Consider the following 16,596-nt stretch of genomic DNA (forward strand, 5'->3'; position numbering starts at 1 on the left):
TATTTGGCCTCATTACCTATTAGAGAAATGCTAATTAACAATGATGTATCACTATACACCTATTAAAATAGCTGAAATAAAAATACAATACCAAGTGCTGGTGAGAATGTGGAATAACTAGAATTCTCATACATTGTTGGTGGGAGCACAAAATTGTACAGCCACCTTAGAAAATAAGTAGCTGTTTAAAAAAAAATAGTAGCCTTATTGAGCCCTAATTCACATAGCAAACAATTCATCCATTTAAATTGTGCAATTCCATGGTTTTTAGTATATTCGAAACTTGTGCAATCATATTTCCCCAATCTGTTTTAGAACATTTTCATCACCCCCAAAATGCCATACCCATTAGTGGTCACTCCCCATTTCCCCCAACACCCCCAACGCTGGGCAACCGATTTACTTTCTGACTCTATGGATTTGTCTGTTCTGGACATTTCATATACTGCGGTTCCTTCACTTATGGTGGGGTTATGTCCCAATAAATCCATCATAAATTGAAAATATGGGAAGTCAAAAATGCATTTAATACACCTAACCTACCAAACATCGTAGCTTAGCCTTGCCTACCTTAAGTGTGCTCAGTACACTTATAGAAGTACTTACCTACAGTTGGACAAAATCATATCCAAAGAATGCTGGCAACACAGTACACTGGAAAGTATGGGTTGTTTACCCTCATAATTGCATGGCTGACTGAGAGCTGCTGTCGAGCATCAAGAGGGAGTGTCGTACCGCACATCACTAGCCTGGGAAAAGATCAAAATCCAAAACTCGAAGTATGGGATGGGCGCGGTGGCTCACGCCTGCAATCCCAGCACTCTGGGAGGCCGAGGCAGGCGGATCACTTGAGGCCAGGTGTTCGACACCAGCCTGGCCAACATAGCGAAACCCCATCTCTGCTAAAAAAAAAAAAAAAAAAATCAGCCAGGCGTGGTGGTGCACATCTGTAATCCCAGCTACTGAGGAGGCTGAGGTATGACAATCGCTTGAACTTGGGAGGTGGAGGTTGCAGTGAGCTGACATTAAGCACTGCACTCCAGCCTGGGTGACAGAGACTCTGTCTCAAAAAACAAAAACAAAAACAAAAAATCGAAGTATGGTTTCTACTGAATGCTTATCACTTTCGCAGCACTGTGAAAGTTGAAAAATCATGTCCTGAACCTTTGTAAGTCGGAGACCATGTGTAAATGGAATTATGCAGTAAGTGGCCCTTTGTGCCTGTTTTTTTTTAACTTAGCATATTTTCAAGGTTTATCCATATTGTAGCAGGTATCAGTACTACATTTTTTATTGCCAAATAATATTCCATTGTATGGATATACATTTTATTGATTCATTCATCAGTTGATGAATACTCAGATTGTTTTCACTATTTGATTATTATGAATGATGCTGCTATGAACATTTGTGTACAGGCAGTTTCTTATGCCATTAAACATACAGTCACCAGATAACCTAGGAATCTTACCCCTAGGTATTTGCCCTAGAGAAACGAAAATGTATGCTCATGCAAAAATCTGTATACAAACATTTGTAGCAGTTCTATTCATAATTGCCGAAAACTAGATACAACACAAATGTCCTTCAACAGGTGATAGATAATTGTAGTAACTTCATGTAATGAATACTACTTAGTAATAAAGAAGGAACTATTGAAACACACACATCTAGAATCAACCTTAAAGGCATTATGCCGACTAAAAGAAGTCAGTTTCAAAGGGTATATATGATCTCATTTATATGATGTTATTGAAAAGACAAAATTATAGCAATGGAGAACAGTTTGTGGGTTCAAGGGAGTGGGCGTGACTACAAAAGGACAGCATGGGAGTTTCTGAAGGGAGATGGAACTGTTCTGCATCCTAATTGTGAAATGGTTATACAAAACACACATACACAGGGAGAGAGTACAAGACCCCCAGTGGACGCCTGAAACCAAGGATAGCATTGAACTCTATAGATACTATGTTTTTTCTATACATACATACCTATGATAAAGTTTAATTTACAAATTAGGTAGAGTTAGAGAATAAACGCAATAATAATAAAATAGAAGAATTCTTACAAGTTATGTGAATGTGGTCTCTTTCTCTCCAAGTATCTTATTGTACTGTACTCACCTTTCATTTTATGATGAAGTGAGAGGATAAAATTCGAACCACAGTTGACCATGAGTAACTGAAACTGTGGAAAATTAAACTGTGGATAAGGTGGGGGATGGGACTATTGTACATAAAATGCTGAAATTCAGAGAACTGTATTAGCAAAAAGGTCAAGCTTACTGCATGTTAATCTATAAATAACAGTTAAATTTTTAAAAAGGAGCTCTTCCTAAGCCGGTGCCCAGCAAGGAGAAGGCCATGTTCAGTTGGAGCTCCAAGATCGTGAAGCCCAATGGCAAGAAGCCAAATGAGTTCCAAAGAATGCTAGCAACACAGTCCACTGTGTTGCTAGCGATATGCAGTATGACACTCCCCCTTGATGCTCGGCAGCAGCTCTCAGTCAGCCATGCAATTATGAGGGGAAACAACCCATACTTTACAGTGTACTATAAAGAGGTCCGGCATCTCCCAGGCTCTTCAGGAGCTGGAAATGAACTCGGACCTCAAGGCTCAGCTCACGGAGCTGAATATTATGGCAGCCAAGGAAATTGAAGTTGATGATGGTCAGAAAGCTATCATAATCTTTGTTCCCGTTCCTCCACTGAAATCTTTCCAGAAAATCCAAGTCCGGCTAGTATGCGAACTGGAGAAAAAGTTCAGTGGAAAGCATATTGTCTTTATTGCTCAGAGGAGAATTCTGCCTAAGCCAATTCGAAAAAGCCGCACAAAAAATAAGCAAAAGCGTCCCAGGAGTGTACTCTGACAGCCGTGCACGACACAAGCCTTGAGGACTTGATCTTCCCAAGTGAAATCGTGGGCAAGAGAATTCACGTGAAACTGGATGGCAGCCGGCTCATAAAGGTTTGTTTGGACAAAGCCCAGCAGAACAACATGGAACACAGGCTGAAACTTTTTTTGGTGTCTCTAAGAAGCTCACGGGCAAGGATGTTAATTTTGAATTCCCAGAGTTTCAATTGTAAACAAAAATTACTAAATAAAATGTATTCACAGTAAAAAAAAAAAAAAAAAAAAAAGTTAAAAAGCGGCAGCTAGCTAGAAAAATATACGAGTCTCCTAGTCCCTTATGTTCTAGCCTAGAAAGGAAGCATTCCGTATTTACTGCATGCTTACCACTGATCGGTCATCATGCCACAGAGGCGACCTCAGAACAAATGACCTTGGCTATCCTAACACAAAAGTAAAAGGTATTCTGAGTCCAATTATAGGATGTTTTTAACTTCAATACTAGCTGGCCTTCCATCACTGCTCAGGAGAATTATTAATCACTATTAAATAAAATGGATCATGGCTGACACTCCCCCTAGTGCACAGGACACTGAAGTGCCCATGTGAAAAGCACCTGCTTTTAGGACTTCAACTTAGGGCTCATATCTGAAATCACTGTTATTTTGTTTTTGTTTTTTGTCTGTTCGTGGTGTCTTAAGTATGTCATATCTGGACCTCACCATATCCCCTGTTTTTGCTTCTCTAGAATACAACAACCTACCTCTTTGAACTGTCCCTTCTTGCCTCCCATTTATGGCACATATCCTACGTTTCACTTGAGAGGATCCCAAAAATCTGGTGAAAATCTTGTTTTTTTGTGTGTTGCACAAAGATTATATATAAAATCTACATAAGAAGTTTGTTACTTGGAGACCAGGAGTGCCAGATTCTAAAATGTCAGGATTATTTTGAAGTTAACAAGAAGGAGCTGCTGTGTAACAACAAACAATTTTTTTTCTTCAACTTTTATTTTAAGTTCTGGGGTACATGTGCAGGATGTGCAGGTTTGTTACAGAGGTAAACGTGTGCCATGGTGGTTTGCTGCACAGATCATCCCATCACCTAGGTGTTAAGCCCAGCATCCATTAACTATTCTTCCTGATGCTCTCCCTCCCCCCAGTCCCCACTTCGACAGCCCCCAGTGAGTGTTGCTCCCCCACCATGTGTCCATGTGTTCTCATAATTCAGCTCCCACTTATAAGTGAGAACAGGCAGTGTTATGAGGTTTTCTGTTCTTGTGTCAGTTTACTGAGAATATTGGCTTCCAACTCCATCCATGTCCCTGCAAAGGGCATGATCGTGTTCCCTTTTATGGCTGCATAGTATTCCATGGTGTATATGTACCGCATTTCCTCTACCTAGTCTATTATTGATGAGCATTTAGGTTGATTCCATGTCTTTGCTATTGTGAATAGTGCTGCAGTGAATGTATGCATGCATGTATCTTTATAACAGAATGATTTATATTTCTTTGGGTAGATAGCCACTAATGGGATTGCTAGGTCAAATGGTATTTCTGCCTCTAGTTATTTGAGGAATTGCCACTGTCTTCCACAATGGTTGAACTAATTTACACTCCCACCAACAGTGTAAAAGCATTCCTTTTTCTCCGCAACCTCACCAACATCTGTTGTTTTTTGGCTTTTTAGTAATCGCCATTCTAACTGGCATGAGATGGTATCTCATTGTGGTTTTGATTTGCATTTCTCTAATGATCAGTGATGCTGAGCTTTTTTTCATATGTTTGTTGGCTGCATGTATATCTTCTTTTGAGAAGTGTCTGTTCATTCCTTTGCCCACTTTTTAAAGGGTTTTTTTTTTTCTTGTAAATTTGTTTAAGTTCCTTGTGGACTCTGGATATTAGACCCTTGTCAGGTGGATAGATTACGAAAATTTTCACCCATTCTGTAGGCTGTCTTGTAACAAAAATTTAACTTGGAATCAAAAGACCCTAATTTAAATGATCATGGGTTTGGGTTACAATCCAGCCATATTTTAGACAAATAATAAACAATAAGTATAATCAATGTGTTAAAATCAATAATAAGTGTGTTAACAAAGTATGGTAAGTGGTGAAAGTGTTACGGGACAAAAAGCAAAAGTAATGCAAGGTAAGGGAAATCTAGGAAGAGTGTAGGGAAAAAAGTGAATTCTAATTTTCAACGGGTTGGTCAGGATGAACTTATTGAAAAGATGACATATAAGAAAATGTTTGAAGGAGAAGTAAAAGTTATACAGGCAGATATCTCCAGGCAAATACTTGGGGAAAATCATTCTAAGTAGAGGAAACAATAAGTACAAAGGCCCTAAGACAGGTGTGTATCAAGCATGTGTGATGAACAGCAAGGAGACTGAGTGTCTATTAGATACTCAGGTAACAGAAATAATGTCAGGTAGGTAGACATCTATAGATGTTTCTAAGTGTAGGGTTTCAAAGAGGTCTGACCTGGAAATATAAATCTGGGAGCTTCTGGACTACAGAGAATATTTACAGCTAGGGGGCTTCAGGAAATCACCATGCATCATTTTATGAGCATTTTATAATGGGTGCGTACTATGTGTCAACTGTGTGCCAAGGAGAAAGACACAAAGAGAAACTCAGCTTCACAAAATACTCTGCTAGTTTAATTTTAGTTTAACCAAAGCAATGGAGGAAGGCAGAGGAAGAGAAACACAGATCATCCCCAGTCATAGTTTTTAAAAAAAAATTAGAGTTAAGAAAAAAAGATTGTGTGTAAAATATAAGTAATCTTAAATCTGGGTCTTAATCTAGGTGATTAACTGCAGGTAGCTGCTACATGTCTCAGATCCTCCTTGTCAAGTTATTCACTAACATTCTTTTCATCAATCTGTCCATCAAGAAATCCATGACATGCGATTATTAAAAAGTCAGGAAACAGCAGATGCTGGAGAGGCTGTGGAGAAATAGGCACGTTTTTACACTGTTGGTGGGAGTGTAAATTAGTTCAAACATTGCGGAATACAGTGTGGAGATTCCTCAAGGATCTAGAACCAGAAATACCATTCGACCCAGCCATCCATTACTGGGTGTATACCCAAAGGATTATAAATCATTCTACTATAAAGACACATGTACATGTATGTTTTTTGCAGCACTATTTACAATGGCAAAGACATGGAACAAACCCAAAGGCCCATCAGTGATAGACTGGATAAAGCAAATATGGCACATATACACCATGGAATACTATGCAGCCATAAAAAAGAATGAGATCACGTCCTTTGCAGGGACATGGATAAAGCTGGAAGCCATCATTCTCAGCAAACTAACACAGGAACAGAAAACCAAACACCACATGTTCTCACTCATAAGTGGGAGTTGAACAAGGGAGAACACATGGACATGGAGGGGAACAACACACACTGGAGCCTGTTGTGGGGTGGAAGACAAGGGGGAGGGAGAGCATTAGGACAAATGCCTAATGTATGCAGGGCTTAAAACCTATATGATGGGTTGACAGGCACAGCAAACCACCATGGCACATGTATACCTATGTAACAAACACATGTATCCTAGAACTTAAAGTAAAATTTAAAACATTTAAAAAAAGAAATCCATGCAATGGCTTGAATGTAGGTTGGAAGATGAATCAAAGGTACCATGCATTCTGACAGTTTCAAAGAGGAATGTAGCTTGTCCAGCCTATGCTAATGTGGACCCTCACAGTTCCTTGTGCCAGCAATGCTTTATCAAGGACTTCATATGACAGCTATGTTTTGTTCTATTAAACTGAACACTTGATTTTTATCATAATCATTCCTAAAAATAGTGATTTCATCTCTAATACATGAGTTGAATATTAATCGTAAAATAAATCTTAGGGAGGACAGCATAATTTTGATGCAATCCAAGTAGCAATTTCTGAATAGCCTTTGCTTCAATAGTTTGGAATATGTATTGTTTAGGTACCCAAGGCAGCCTAGAAGTAGCTATTTGAATCTATATGTTAGGGGAATCAATAGTCCTTCTAAACCTGGGTGATGGGGTATTTGTATACTAGGGCAGCTATAAACTGAAAAATCTTAAATATGGGACTGAAAATATGTACAATCACCAAACAACACTCACGATTAGTGTGTGTTTGTGTGTGTGTGTATGCCCCTAGGTTAAGGTCCTCTTAAGCATAAACTAATTCTAGCTAGCTTTCCAAAACAGAAGGAGAGGAGATTTGAAAAATACTAAGGTAATATATGAAGGACGGGTTAAAGTTCAGGTTTTATCAGCCTAAGCCCTATTGACATTTTGGGCTGGATAATACTTTGTCTGGGGGCGGAGGTGGGGGTGCTTGTGGGAGAGCTGTACATTGTAGAATGTGTAGCAGCATCCCTGGCCTCTTTCTGCTGGATGCCAGTAGTAGCCCCCTAGCTGTAATAACCAAAAACGTCTCCAGATATTGGCAAATATCCCCTAGAAGCAAAATTGCAAGAGCCACTGGTTTAAATGATCAAAAGATGGGAAGGGCAAGGATACAGCTAGCCTCTGAAACAACTAAATCAGATATTTAAAACTCCTCTAGAACTCACTCAACTCCTACTTGTTTTGTCTGCATTTTAGCCTTAATTTTCTCATTGCAGCTCAGCAATGAAAACTGGCCACCAACAGCTCCTGAGCTTTGTTTGCTGAAATCCAGGCCTCTGGACTAAGAACAATTCTTTTTCTTAATTCTAGTTAAAAATAAAATCTTAGGAAAGGATTCTGATTGGCCTGATTTGAGTCTGGTTGCTACCCCTGGTCCATGACCTAGAGGGTAGAAGATATTTGGAAACACAGCAGCTTGTACTGAAACCACTTGATTGAAGCCAGAGGGGGGATCAGTTCCCAGGAAGAAGGAAGGTACTATTGTTGACAGAAGGGTGGTTTCAGGACCAAGAATAGGTATGTGCCACAATCATCTACTGCTGATTAACAAGCACACCATAGAGCAAACAGCCAGGACATTACCAGTCCTGTATAACACTGAACTAGATTTGCTTTTCTGCATTTGAGGCACGTTTGTGAGTTAGGTACTCTGGGAAGCATGAGTTGGTAAGTAGGTAAGCAGTATACACAATATCTAAGCTTGAAGGTTTTTTCACCAATGTATCTTACAGTGACTTCCTGGATGACACATTTAAGTAATCCACAGATGAAAACTGGGAATATTTTTACTAAATATTGCTCAAAGTTAGACATGGCAAAAAGCTGGCAGTTGGTATGCTTTGTGGGCTATTAATAAAATATACTTTTAACATGTGACTCTGCCTCAGTCAACAGAAGACCATAATTGACCAACCATTGCTCACTTTGTGGGCTGACAGAAAACCAAATGTTTGCCTTGAAACTCTAACTGGGTTCAAGAATAAAATCCAGGAATATAATAATAATATACATATCAAACAGACATAAGGGCATTCAATTTAGAATTTAAAGAAGGAAGCAGTCTAAGTTGAAAAATTTTAAGACTTCCCAAAGAATGAGAGGAGACAGACACAGGAAATCCTTCCCTGGTTGTCTCTTTAGGAAACCTCAGAAATTCGGTTCTATGTTAAGTAAAGAAGTACCTGTACTTTGAGAGTGGAGATTCTGATAGAGGGGGGGCTCTCGTCTGATCTGGATCTCAAATCTTAGCTTTGCCTCAGGCAAGCCAGAGCTCATAGGGTTTCCCTTTCATCTGGGATCTTCCAGTAGAAGTAGACTCAAGTGCCTGATTACAGCTTTATCCCAGAAGCAGCACCACTTTATCCAGCCAGGAGCCAATCATAATCAAAGGAGAGAGAAAAAGGTTTGAAGAAGGAAAGGAAAGTGTGGGGGATTTCAACCAACAGAGTCACAGACTGCTTCGTGGAAGTCATCTAATGGTCATGGCCCTCACTGCTCCATTCTTGGATCTTATGGTTGCTTTTAGAGGCCACATTCCCCGGTGAGCAACATACTCAAATAGACACTACTATTTTCAAAAGTAGATTATTTAAATATGACACACTGAAAATCTTTAAAATCAAAGTTAGTAAAAATCACACTGCTACATCTTCAACAGATACCCGACAAAACAGCATGGACAATGAAATCTTTAATGCTGAGTAAAAACTACCCCAGCACTCAATCTTGACAGCAAAGCCAGAGGTCTGGGATATCTCCTTGCTACCGCAGTAATGAATTGCCAGTTGACTGTCATTAGACAATCATAAACTTCTATTTTTTTCTTATAAAGACTGATGCTCCATCACTGCTTTTATAAATGATGTGATTTCTTCCCCTTTTAACCTGAGGGCAGGGGTGTGATAAAGACACTGAAGACCTTAGTGGGGGTAAGGACATGCAATTACGTTAAGAGTCAATACTGGAGAAAGAACTGTTGAGAGGGCACCTTCCATTGCAGGAGAGAATCCAGCCTAAAGGAGACATGACATCAACCACACACTTCAAAATCCACAAGGCCAGGACTTGTATATTATGGCTTCACCGTATCAAGCGGCGCCTTGAAAGTAGTAAGTATTCAATACTGTTTACTGACTGCTTCTGCAAGGCTTCTCCATGAATCATGAAGAAACAGATATACGTAGATATATGAATCAGAAAAATGTTTCTCAGTCTTCTCACTGCAGATGGAGAAAGCAGTTCCATAAAAATTGCCATAAGTAAAGCTATCAACTTGTTAAGCACAGCAACAGATAGTGCAGCTTCAATGGAAAACAGAGACTTCATGAATAAAATTCATTCTATCACTGGTCTCATTAAAAACATTTAAAGTGAGAAATTTTAAAAAGTTCTATTTTTCAGTTATTTGGTTGTGGCAAAAAAGAGAGTTATATGTTATTTAGATGTGATTTCTACTAACTTTTAAAAATTCTTCACTCCTACCTTTCAATACTGAGATTCCGAATGGATGATCCACTCTGTCCTCATTTGGCCAACAAGGAGGAAGCGCCTGTCACAAGCCAGGACTGTGTTTTAAGCAGTAATACGATGGGATAGGATAACATATAACATCCATGTAGTCTTTGATCCGAAGGAGCTTACAATCCACTGGAAGTGGCATAAACAGGTTAATCAGCGAATATAAAATCCAAACCACCAAAGGAGGTACCCATACATTAGGTAATGAAAGCAGGAACTAGGAGGGGGCTCTGGTCTGTGGGAAAAAAAAAAAAAAGAGAGAGAAAGACTAGAGAATACTTTCTTTGGATCAGATAAGGGGGTATATGAGAGAGGATCCAAAGGGTCTCTCAAGGTCCTAGTTAGGAAAACTAATCTTTTGCCTTCTCTATGAAGATCCTAAGAAGCATACAATGGAGGCTAATTATAACAATAGTTCCATAAACTATGGGGACAGGAAGGAGGGAAGGAAATCATTATCCAAGTTTCACAAGTAAATGTCTCATGAAAACATTCAATATAAGGTACTTGTAATCCTCTTTAAGTTTCACTTTCTCCATTTAATTCTCAGAAAGTACATTCATGCAACCAAATAAAACTGCTTCTCTCCTCAATGACAAAGTCCTTAAAAGTTCCAAAGGATAGTGAGACCTAAGTGAATAAAACTTTAAAAAATAATAATATAATATACTAGGAATGGTTGTAAAATTTCTAGAAAAATTCATGGTCTAATATGCAATGATTACTTCTAATAAATACCTCAAAACATTTGTTTCCAGTGCTAATTAAAATGTGAATAACTGTGAATACTAAATAATGGAAAAAAAGAGCTTTGACTACCACATAAGCAGTTCTAAAAATTGTGGTCATCTTTTGTTTGCTTTGTGTTTTAAGAAAAATTTGAATAGCCAAGGTTCCTGGATAAAATTTAAATACTTTGAACTGGCTGTGGTGGTTCATGGTAATTTAATTAATTCTCACTTAAAGATTCATCAGATCATAAATTGACTTTATTAAGAGACATGATTTGAAATGGACTTTGAATACTATACACTGTATCTTATACTGGATACCAGTCTGATTAGTAAATGCAATAAAAATGTGTACCTAGAAAAAACTATAAGACATTTGACAAAAGAGAGACAGATGTGCTTTAGCAGTCTACACATATTTTTGGAGACATTAAGTGTACAACGAAACTGGAAATTACCTATAGTTTTCTAAATTTAAGAGGAAAATAAATTATTTTTTCCTAGCACATAAAAAAGAATTATAGTCAGCAGCAACATTTTAAAGGCTACTTAAAAAAATACTACTCAGTGGTAAAATCCCCTCCCCCATCCCATGCAGTCTTTTCTCCAGTGCAAATTATTGATTTGCAGACAAGTATTCCGAAAACAGCATCTGATTACAGCATAAACTACAGCTGATATAAAAGCTTTTGTGATGGGAAAAGGCAGTATCTTAAATCTAAGAAGGTAAAACACCAAGTAGCAAAAATGAATCCTTTAAGAACTATCAAACCAAACAAAAAATAAAATTAGATATAAATTCAAGTTTTAGACTGTGGTCAATTGAGGTCTAGACAAAACCCTATGTTTGTTCACTGCCTAGTCTCCAGTCTGCTCCAAGTTTGAAAAGGTAATTGAACACAGTCTATAATTACTGGATTAGACACAGATGGGCTCTGTACATTTCAGGGGGAAAAAAGCACTGTTTTGATTCATTTTATGATTGCCTGTAAGGTCAGACTTTTCAAAATGTACTTTCATCTGTTAAATGGTTTCTCAAATTCCCTGGGGTATATCTTCAATAACTATGATGTTTTAAGCAATTTGGGCCTATCAGATCCAGTCTTTGAATATAACTAGCTGCCCATTTTCTAGTATTATAAATGTGCATGTAGGTTAATTGCTACATCTCGTACATATTTTCTGAAGTTGCAGTTTTGGAGGAAAAAATTGAAAAATTATGCCTCTTTTCCGACAGGAATTGGCCATATTGATGATTTTCACATAAGAAAAAAATCTTTAGCATATATACAAAGTCCGTGAAAAATATTTTCTAACTGACTCAAGTGAAAAACAGAAACAAGGAAACATCAACATTCTGCATTTAAGTTGTAAGCAAAGTAATCTTAGCCAGATACTTGCAACTGAATAATTTATAAAACAATACATTCTTGACTAATGTGCTATGCATTTTTATTTAATAACTATAAATAGGAAATATTTTGTCTGTGCTAACATTAAAACTATTTTCCAATCTAAAAAAAAGAGAAAAACTCTAAACATAACACTTTGTATCACTTGCAGTAACAATGATGTTGTTATATAGCAATATATTATAAATTCATAGTGAAAAATAGTATCTAACTTGGAGAATTCAGTATTTGGTCCCTTCAGTGTAGTACCTATCTTATTTCCAAACATCCCATATTAAAACAATTCATGCAATAGCGCTATACACAAAATTTGTATGAACATTTGTGGCATACTCAGTAGCATCAGTTACAATGCCACAGAGTCTTCTTTGCTTAGTATACTTTATCAAAGAAAGTTGGTTCTCAGGCTTTAGATTTGGTCACAGGAGCTCCCGACTATATCAAACAATCCTTTGGAAAATAGCTATAGAATTCCCAGGGCTGTTCTGAACCAGCGGTATTGGGGCTCGTCAGTACATTCTTCCCCTTATTCCCACCCACATCATGACATTAGGTACTTCTGTTTTTTCAAAATCTCCTTTCCAATTATAGCTTCATTTTCTATTCCCAAAATTTACTTCGGTTAGCTACTGTGATACTAAACAGAAACACCCCGACACCAGAAAAATAAAAATTAGGAAGACAGTGTAGAATAAAGAATAATCCCAAAAAGTTTGTATATTTTAGGAAGTTGGTTTCTTGTTGGTGTTGTGTTTTCACACATAAGGAAAAGTGGAATTTATAGTCACATAATTAAAACCTAAGTTGACATTCTTCATAAAGTCACATATGTATGTAGAAAGCTTTATAATTAAAACAAAGATTTACAACCATGTTCAAGAAAATCTAGCAATTTTACTAACACTCTTTACAAAATGCATAAATGTGATTTACTTATAACCTCTTCTTGTCATAAAACCAAGGAGTTTCTAAACCACACAGATAATCTTGTGTTTTTAAAAACCACTAATTTCAAAAGAAGATAATATTTTACAGAGACAAATGTTCATCTCACTACCTACATGAATATAGCAATCATCGTTCCCTTTATATGTGTTTTTTTTCTTTATTTTTTTTGAGACGGAGTCTCGATCTGTTGCCCAGGCTGGAGTGCAGGCATGGTCTCGGCTCACTGCAACCTCTACCTCTTGGGTTCAAGCGATTCTCCTGCCTCAGCCTCCTGAGGAGCTGCAATTACAGGCGCCTGCCACCATGCCTGGCTAATTTTTGTATTTTTAGTAGAGACGAGGTTTCACCACGTTGGCCAGGCTGGTCTCGAACTCCTGACCTTGTGATCCGCCTACCTTGGCCTCCCAAAGTGCTGGGATTACAGGTGTGAGCCACCACACCCGGCCTGTAAGTGTTCTTATAAAATGTTGCAAATATAATGATCTCGCATGTGCTAAGGAAGTGGCTTTAAAACTTAAATCTATTATAAATGTGTTACATCTTTATGCAAAATGAACAACTGCCCCAATTTATATTTCAGATATATATGGATTTTCTTATAATGGTTTGTTAAACCTTTTAGTCACTGTATTAAGTGACTAAAAGCACAGAGAACCATGTAAATGCTGTAGAAAATTATTAACAATTTTCGTCCTTACTCTCCTGAGAGCTCATGCACAAAGCCAAGATAACATCAGAATAAGGCATTTGTATCGAAAACTATGACAGAACTTTGGCCTTGTTATTGTGCTGTTTAATTCTTTCTTCGAAAGGGTGTATATAAACTGAGTGCAACAAGCCAATCTAAATGGGAAAACTCCCAAGGGAGGAAAGTTTCTCTAAGTATATCTATTTGTGAATTTAAATGTGAGTTTCACAGGACTGGTTACCAAAAATTGTGCCTTAATGTAGATTATAAACATATCACTACTTAAGAAAACATAAGGGTTTTAAAAAAAGATATACAAGCTATAAATTAATTCCTTCCTTCCTCTCTTTTTCTTTCTTCCTTAATTTCTTTAATTTCATTTCCAAAGTCACAGAAAACATATCTTAAAAGATTATAAAATAATGAATTTGATATTATCTGCATCAACAACACCCAGTTCTAGCCTAGCTCTAGCTCACAACAGTTTACTTATATACACGTGCACTTTATTTTATGACGTTAGCGCTCTAAATAAGTTGGGAGCTTAAAATCATAAAACTGACTATAAGAAACAAAAGAAAGCCTGGAAAGATTTCTTCTTAGCCTTTCTTAAAAAAGGTCTTTCCCTTTTTAAACAATTTACATGATGTTTTATGGTCCTTTTAGAAGAGAATTATAGTAAATGGCACTCCAAGTGGGTTGTGTGAACCCACAAACCACTCCTCATAAAAACTGCTATAATTTTCTAGGACAGAGACAATAAAATATCATACATAAGCCAATGCAAAATCACGGTGTGACCACAGTAACAAACACATTATTTTCTTGAAAATTAAGCATGATAAAGCTGACAAAAAGATGACAAAGAGAAAAATCTTGACAGTTTACTCAATATACTTAACATACAAGCATTTACGGAATTTTCCTCCATTCCCTAAGTGACTTGAAATACAGGTGCTAATCTAGGACTGAAGTTTTTATATGTAGTTCATCTATTTTTAATAAGAGATTAAGAAAATCATTAACTTCATCTGTAGCTCAAGGAACACTTTAAATAACCTAATCAATCTATCTAAAGCTACTAACATTTTTGTTTCTAGTCAAATGTTAAGCTTTATGGAAAGTCTTAATGAAATTTTCAGGAGATGCATTTCCCACTTCAGACCACTAGGGACCAATAGGTGCCTTCCATTCCCGAGTCAGTTACTGAACAGTTAATAGAATTAACATGCTGCAAAAATAAGCATGTATTACCTTCTCCCTAATAGAACCAAATCATTAGCTGTAAAATAGCTGAGAAGAATTGAACACTATATAGGCAAAAAAGGGAATGATCAAATGAGATTTTAAAAGGACGACTAGTTCAAATGGTGTAGTTGTTGAATCATCATCTACTCTGGAAAACTTTCTACTTTCCCTTTCCCCATGGTAGAATTATTGAACAAGAAAACTGAAATACTAAAACCATGCTTTTCTAACTTAGAGGTGGATGAAACTGCAATACCACACTGATACAGAAAAATAAAGCCTGCCTAATACAATTCCCTGTAGCTGATCGCAGCAGCTTATTGCTAAGTCAGGCATGATACTGAAATTAGGATTGGTGAGCCAAGCCAAAATATCTATAAAAGGATATCGTCTATCTTATGATGCAGTAATAACAGTAAAACAAAACAGCATTTTCTACTTAAACCTGTTCATAATTACAAATTCCAGTTACAACGAATGATTTAAAATATTTGCAACATTCCTTCACAGTAAAACACTGGAAGAGAATTGAAGTGAAATAAACATGAAGCCCAGAAACAAGCTAACTAGTACAAACCTTAACAGATACATTTTATTGCTTTTCAGATTCTTACATTAAAATGGTTGCTCGTAACAAATTATGCTGAAATTAAATAGTATTTCTGCATATAGCTCAAAGATCCCAGCTCTTTCCCAATAGGGCGCTGTTAAGGAGTATCTCAAATTCCAGGAGAATATGGCAGTGATTCGATTAAATCTGTTAAGACATTGTACACAGAAAGTTGGTCTCCTTCCTTCCACACACACAAAACATAGTAAGTGCAATTCTGAAACAGTGAGCTAGAGAACAAAAGTTGAAGACATGAAATGTGAACTCATCAAATCCTTTCACATAAAAATGCACTTTAAATATTTTTGCTTCTATATCAGACTTTAAGGAATAAGATACCTAAAAAGCTATACTATTACATGTAAAGAACAAATAGCCATTTTTAAGTAATGTGCTATTAAAAATGAATTCATTATTCTCGAAGTTAAAGTTCTGTATTATAAAATACATCGTTGTATTTGTTCAGACAGTCTAGCTGGCCTTTGTTTGTGTTTACTGAAAATGCCTTCCATATACTTAAGGCCCCAAACCAAAGCTTCCCAAATGGAATCTGCAGAGAAAAAAAACACTGATTCCAAAAAGAAGACTGTGCAAACAATACATAGTTCCAAGATAAATAAATGTACTCAAAGCAACAAAACTTCCTTCAGGTTAATCAAAGACTCCTGCCTAGTGAAATATGTCTTTCAGAAAACATAAGATGTCCACATGTTGAAGACTTACAATCAAAATGATCTTTAGTATCTAAAAAAAATTCATCATCCCAAAAGCAACATTGTACAATTTATCTAGCCTTCCAAAAAGACTTGGACAATCTTTGAAGATGCAAAACATTTTCACCACATCCTACAAAATCCCACCTGACTTCGTTTACCAAAGACTACTCACCCACCTAACCCACTCCTCCAACCCACTCTACAGCTCTCACTAGACTCTGTTATTTATCCAATAAAATGCAAAAGTCTGGCAAAATCCTCATGGCAAAAAGAAAAAGTTACTGAATCTCTTTTGACTCCAAGGCCTGGTTTCCTTTAGGTCCCCTCACTGACATTTCTTTGGCCCCACAGCATGGGGTACAGGCCGATCTGCATGGCTGGCTATACAGACGTATTATGAAGCCTTTACAATTGACCACACAAACACAATACCACAATGTAGGTCAGCTTGTGC

General features: G+C 37.1%; 1 protein-coding gene and 1 pseudogene across 3 annotated transcripts in view; one reads left to right on the forward strand and one right to left on the reverse strand.

Annotated features, from left to right (window-relative positions):
* Positions 1-16,596, reverse strand: part of STX18 (syntaxin 18) — a 120,548-nt gene that overhangs the window by 82,855 nt on the left and 21,097 nt on the right. The window lies entirely within an intron of this gene.
* Positions 2,364-3,100, forward strand: LOC116457017 (small ribosomal subunit protein eS7-like; annotated as a pseudogene).

The sequence above is a fragment of the Hylobates moloch genome, unplaced genomic scaffold, assembly GCF_009828535.3.
Source record: "Hylobates moloch isolate HMO894 unplaced genomic scaffold, HMol_V3 SCAFFOLD_17, whole genome shotgun sequence".
In the NCBI taxonomy this organism is placed as follows: Eukaryota; Metazoa; Chordata; class Mammalia; order Primates; family Hylobatidae; genus Hylobates; species Hylobates moloch.